Here is a 6,227-nt window from a genome sequence, read left to right on the forward strand (position 1 = left end):
TTTCTTCAACCAAAAAATGAAGAAAATACCACATTATAGGATTGTTGGAAGGATGATATGAAATAATGTGACTGCACTTAGTACATAGTTGCTTAGTGAATAACTGAGGAATTGTAGTTGGCTGTTAGTACTAAGATGTGAAATAATGTAGCTGGTATGTGAAGTTAGTAGGTAAGCAGATAAAGGCAAGATTGAGGTTGTCAAGGACCCAGATTCCTTCTGTTTTCTTCTACCCAGCCACCTTTACTGTCCTAAAAGGGTTGCTCCTACCATCACATTAATGTTATATGCAGGAGGAGGAAGAAAGGGGTGATTAAGACAAACTTAAAGTAACTAGCTAAGACTGCCTCCCCCCACCCCCAACTTTTAAGGAGCTTTTTTGAGTGTCCCTCCCTACAAATGGCACTTATATTCTGGGCCAGAAGTGTCAGCTGACCAACCCTAACTGCAAGAGAGGCTGGGAAACGTTACTTTTTTGACTGCCCTTAATAAAATTAGTTTTATTAGTAAGGGGAGGGGTGCCTGACTGACTCAGTTGGAAGAGCATGTGACTCTTCATCTCAGGGTCATGAGTTTGAGCCCCACGTTGGTGTAGAAATTACTAAAAAAATGGAAAGGGAAGAATAGATACTGGGTTGGGTAAGCAGCAGTGTTTGCCACAATGAATTTTTCTTTCATTTACATATTTGGGGGTATTATCATTCAGGCTTGGCTTCCCACGCCTTGAATTTTGGTTTATAAATTTTATTTATTTATTTTTAATGATTTTCTTTTTTTGACAAAGAGAGACACAGCGAGAGAGGGAACACAAGCAGGGGGAGTGGGAGAGGGAGAAGCAGGCTTCCCGCCAAGCAGGGAGCCCAATGCAGGGCTCGATCCTAGGACCCTGGGATCATGACCTGAGCTGAAGGCAGACACTTAGACTGAGCCACCCAGGCGCCCCTATAAATTTTATTTCTTGCCTTTATCCCATGTCTTCTAAATTCTGCTTTGCTGGAGGACTGGGTTTACCTGATAAAATTATTTACTCTGGGGCATTAAGGGAGAAGACAAACGATTACCTTGTCTCTTTTCACTTCTAGTTTATCTTCAAACTTTTAACTCACGACCTAATTTGGGAGGTTGGGAGAAAGAGGGGCAGCATGTCAGTATGAAAGAAGACTGCCTGGCAGACCATCCAGTGTTCTTGCCCTTAACTCTGCCGCTCAGTGCTGCGAGACCTTGTGCCTTTTCACTTCCTTCTTGGTTATCCCTTTCCTTACATATCGAATAAGGAGGTGGCTTAAATGATCCTAAGTCTTTGCAACTTGAATACTATGATTTTTATCTGCAGACAGTTTGCATATAACTCTTAACTGTGTATGTATATGTACGTAAAATGTGAAAGATCTTCAAAGCCATGTGTATACCTGGCATTGCCTTCTAGGGAATAGAGAATTGAAAATAGCTTTATGACAAATTTTTTTTAATTTTATTATGTTAGTCACCATACATTACATCATTAGTTTTCGATGTAGTATTCCATGATTCATTGTTTGCATCTAACACCCAGTGCTCCATTCAATATGTGCCCTCCTTAATACCCATCACCGGGCTAACCCATCCCCCCATCCCCCTCCCCTCTTAAACCCTCAGTTTGTTTCTCAGAGTCTATAGTCTCTTCATGGTTCATCTCCCCCTCCGATTCCCCCCTTCATTTTTCCCTTCCTACTTTTTGTTTTGTTTTTTCTTTTTAACATATATAATGTATTATTTTTGTTTCAGAGGTACAGGTCTGTGATTCATCAGTCTTAAACACAATTCACAGCGCTCACCATAGCACATACCCTCCCCAATCACCCAGCCACCCCATCCCTCCCACCCCCCCACCACTCTAGCAACCCTCAGTTTGTTTCCTGAGATTAAGAATTCCTCATATTGGGCGCCTGGGTGGCTCAGTTGGTTAAGCGACTGCCTTCGGCTCAGGTCATGATCCCCGGAGTCCCGGGATCGAGTCCCAGATCGGGCTCCCTGCTCAGCGGGGAGTCTGCTTCTCCCTCTAACCCTACCCCCTCTTGCGCTCTCTCTCTCTCTCTCTCTCTCTCTCTAATAAATAAATTTAAAAAAATCTTTAAAAAAAAAAAAAGAATTCCTCATATCAGTGAGATTATATGATACTTGTCTTTCTCTGATTATTTCGCTTAGCATAATACCCTCTAGTTCCATCCATGTTGTTGCAAATGGCAAGATTTTGTTTTTGTTTTGTTTTGTTTTGTTTGATGGCTGCGTAATATTCCATTGTATATATACACCACATCTTTATCAATTCATCTGTTGATGGACATCTTGGCTCTTTTCATAGTTTGGCTATTGTGGACGTTGCTGCTATAAACATTGGGGTACACTTACCCCTTCGGATCACTACATTTATATCTTTGCGGTAAATACCCAGTAGTGCAATTGCTGGGTCCTAGGGTAGCTCTATTTTCCTTCGTACTGTTCTCCAGAGTGGCTGCACCAGCTTGTATTCCCACCAACAGTGTAGGAGGGTTCCCCTTTCTCTGCATCCTTGCCAACATCTGTTGTTTCCTGACTTGTTAATTTTAGCCATTCTGACTGGTGTGAGGTGGTATCTCATTGAGGTTTTGATTTGGATTTCCCTGTTGCCGAGTGATGTTGAGCACTTTTTCATGTGTCTGTTGGCCATTTGGATGTCTTCTTTGGAAAGATGTCTGTTCATGTATTCTGCCCATTTCTTGATTGGATTATTTGTTCTTTGGGGGGGTGAGTTTAAGAAGTTCTTTATAGATTTTGGATACTAGCCCTTTATCTGATATGTCATTTGCAGATACCTTCTCCTATTCTGTGGGTTGTCTTATGGTTTTGTTGACTGTTTCCTTTGCTGTGCAAAAGCTTTTTATCTTGATGAAGTCCCAATAGTTCATTTTTGCCTTTGTTTCCCTTGCCTTTGGCGATGTTTCTAGGAAGAAGTTGCTGTCTGTGTTCTCCTCTAGGATTTTGACGGATTCCTCTCTCAAATTTAGGTCTTTAATCCATTTTGAGGCTTTATGATAAATTTTAAATTTTACTTTGAATCTTACTATCTTTGCAGATATGTATTGTAAAAATAAGTTCTGAAACTTATGACTTTCTTGGTTTGAATTTTTCCTAAGGCTTTTAGAAGCCCTGGACATCTTTATTTCTGATTTCCTGAGATAAAATTTTGCTTCATGTTTAGAAACCTGTGTTAATGTTAAGTTTGAGTAGGAAAAGTCTCTGTCTTAGGCCAGTAATAGTTGTTGCACTTTCATTTCTAGAAATGGATCCCTGGAGGGAATCTGGGTGGTTCAGTAGGCTAGGTGTCAGATTCTTGGTTTTGGTTCAGGTCATGATGTCAGGCTCCACGCTCGGCCCTTCTCTCTGCCCCTCCCTCTGCTCTCTTTGTCTCTGTCTCTTAAATAAATAAATCTTTTTTAAAAAATGAAGGGATGGCTGGGTGGCTCAGTTGGTTGGGCAGCTGCCTTCAGCTCAGGTCATGATGCCAGTGTCCTGGGATCGAGTCCTGCATCGGGTTCCCTGCTCAGCGGGAAGCCTGCTTCTCCCTCTGCCTGCCACTCCTCCTGCTTGTGCTCTCTCTCTCTGACAAATAAATAAAATCTTTTTTTTTTTTTTAAGATTTTATTTATTAGAGAGAGAGAATGAGAGAGAGAGCATGAGAGGGGGGAGGGTCAGAGGGAGAAGCAGACTCCCTGCTGAGGAGGGAGCCCAATGAGGGACTTGATCCCAGGACTGCAGGATAATGACCTGAGCCGAAAGCAGTCACTTAACCAACTGAGCCACCCAGGCACCTGTAAATAAAATCTTTAAAGAAAGAAAGAAAGAAGAAAGAAAGAAGTGTAATTTAAAAAAAATAAAGAAATGGATCCCTGGAATTAGTTGAAGTATTATGAAAGTACAGTTATTAAAACACTATTCAGTGTTTTGTTTTGTTATGTTTTAAAAGATTTTATTTATTTGACAGAGACAGAGAGGGAACACAAGCAGGGGGAGTGGGAGAGGGAGAAGCAGGCCTCCCGCAGAGCAGGGAGCCCAATGGCGGGGCTCAATCCCAGGACCCTGGGATCACAACCCGAGCCGAAGGCAGATGCCTAATGACTGAGCCACCCAGGTGCCCCAAAACACGATTCAGTGTCACGTGATCACCTGCTTACCTGAGAATTCAGATGCTTTGTTTACCATGTTTAAGTCAAACTTTGGCTAACTATGAATAAATCGGTTGTTACCATTATTACAGATGGTGGAATTAAAGCAAGATGTTACAGTCCTTGTCTGGTAATGGGGAGCTGCCAAGTTAAGAATGCCTTCTGATTTTGTCCGGTGGGGTGAGTGTATCTGTTCCTTGTATGTTTTAGGAGAGAGGGACTTAAGGTTCACCCATGTCATATTTCAGTTTTGTTTTTCTTGTAGAGTATGTCATGAGAGGCAGTATGGTTTAGTAAGTGGGACAAGGCCCGTGCTAGAATTCTCTGAAACGGGCCCCCAGGTGGCTCAGTCGGTTGAGCATCCGACATTTGATTTCAACTCAGGTCATGGTCTCGGGGTCCTGAGATGGAGCCCTGCATGGGGCTCCCCACTCAGTGGGGAGTCTGCTGCTTTCCTTCTCCCTCTCCCCCTCTCCCTGCTCTCCCTCTCTCTCAAAATATAAATAAATCCTTAAAAAAAGAAAAAGGAATTCTCTGAAACAATGTAATTTCAAGCTAGTATATTTCTCTTTCATCTTTGTTCCCTTATCTCTGGTGTTATGAACAACAGATTTCAGATTGCTTCCGTGTTTTATTTAATTAATTAATTTTTAAGAGTTTTAAAAATTTATTTATTTGAGCAGAGCGAGCAAGAGAGAACAGGACAGCAGGGAGGGGCAGAGGGAGAGGGAGAAGCATGCTCCCCACTGAGCAGAGAGCCTGATGTGGGATGCGATCCCAGGACCTCCATATGTATGTATGTATGTATGTATTTATATTTATATTTATTTAATTTTAAAGATTTTGAGAGCACGAGTCAGAGAGAACATGGGGAGGAGGGGCAGACGGAGAAGCAGACTTCCCGCTGAGCAGGGAGCCCAACGGAAGGCTGGATCCTAGGACCCCAGGATCCCAGGATCATGACCTGCACCAAAGGCACATGCTTAACCGACTGAGCCACCCAGGTGCCCCAGTTATAGATCCTTTTACTGAAGTTTGGTTTATTAGTTAGAAATGCTATGATTCAGGAAATTGGTATCAGTTTTATGATTTTTCTAAATTACTACATAACTTCTAATCACATAAAAAGAGTCTAAGCTTGTCCAAGCTACTTTAAATTATGATTAATAATGCAGAACCGATTTTAGGTTGGCAGTAATATTTACTGGTTAAAATGTAGTGGTAGGCCTTTAACTTGGATGTCTTATAGATCTTTTTCTTTCCAGCTACCACATTTTTATGAATAAAACTACAAAAGCAGAGAAAAGTTCATTTTCTGGAAATTGGTTGATGAGGGTAATTTAGATAGAATTGCATAATGTTGGCATTAAGTTTTTTGTTCAACAGATACTGACTGGAAAATTTTCTTCATAGTTCATGAAAAATCTCAGATACATAAAAGTGGAAAGAATAAAATAAAGGAATACTTACTTATCTTCCCACCATGTAGACTCAATAAATATTTTGCTGTATTTGCTTTATCATATATATTTTTAGTTGAGCCTTTTCCAAGTAAGTTGCAAATATCATAATATTTCTGCGTAAATACTTCAACATACATCTACAGAGTCAGGGCTTTTCCTGTGTAAGCACAGTACCATTATCACAGTAGAGGATATTAACAGTAATTCCACTGGTATCATGTAATTTTTCCATAGAGGAAATATTCAAGTGATGAGATTAATTTATCCATTTTCAGTGTAAGTAAAGCATATACTTTTACTCTAAACTCTTACTCTGAACAGTATTAGGCAAAGTTACGCTGAAAAGATTCCTTTAAAACTCAAGTTATCCTAGTAGGGAAAATATTTTTCACACATTCTGGTAATTTATATAGTATATGTGCACTCCGGTAATTTATAAACTAAGCTTTTAGAGTTTAACTGTTAATAGCTGCCCATTTTATTTAAAGATTTTATTTATTAGCTCATGTGCACCTGCTCAGGCAGGCATGCCTGGGGGTGGGGTGGGGAGAGGGGGAGAGAATTTCAAGCAGACTCCCTGCTG

General features: G+C 40.8%; 1 protein-coding gene across 6 annotated transcripts in view; it reads left to right on the forward strand.

The window, feature by feature from the left end:
* Nucleotides 1-6,227, forward strand: part of UBE2H (ubiquitin conjugating enzyme E2 H) — a 107,371-nt gene that overhangs the window by 22,406 nt on the left and 78,738 nt on the right. For 2 of the 6 annotated variants that reach the window (XM_081800096.1, XM_081800097.1), the window contains one exon: nt 4,274-4,361. The exons of the other annotated variants lie outside the window; for them this stretch is intronic. The gene's annotated coding sequence lies outside the window, so the exon portion shown is untranslated. The remainder of the gene's footprint in view (nt 1-4,273; nt 4,362-6,227) is intronic. 6 annotated transcript variants of the gene reach the window in all.

The sequence above is a fragment of the Leptonychotes weddellii genome, chromosome 12, assembly GCF_054177405.1.
Source record: "Leptonychotes weddellii isolate Sample4059 chromosome 12, ASM5417740v2, whole genome shotgun sequence".
Taxonomy (NCBI): domain Eukaryota; kingdom Metazoa; phylum Chordata; class Mammalia; order Carnivora; family Phocidae; genus Leptonychotes; species Leptonychotes weddellii.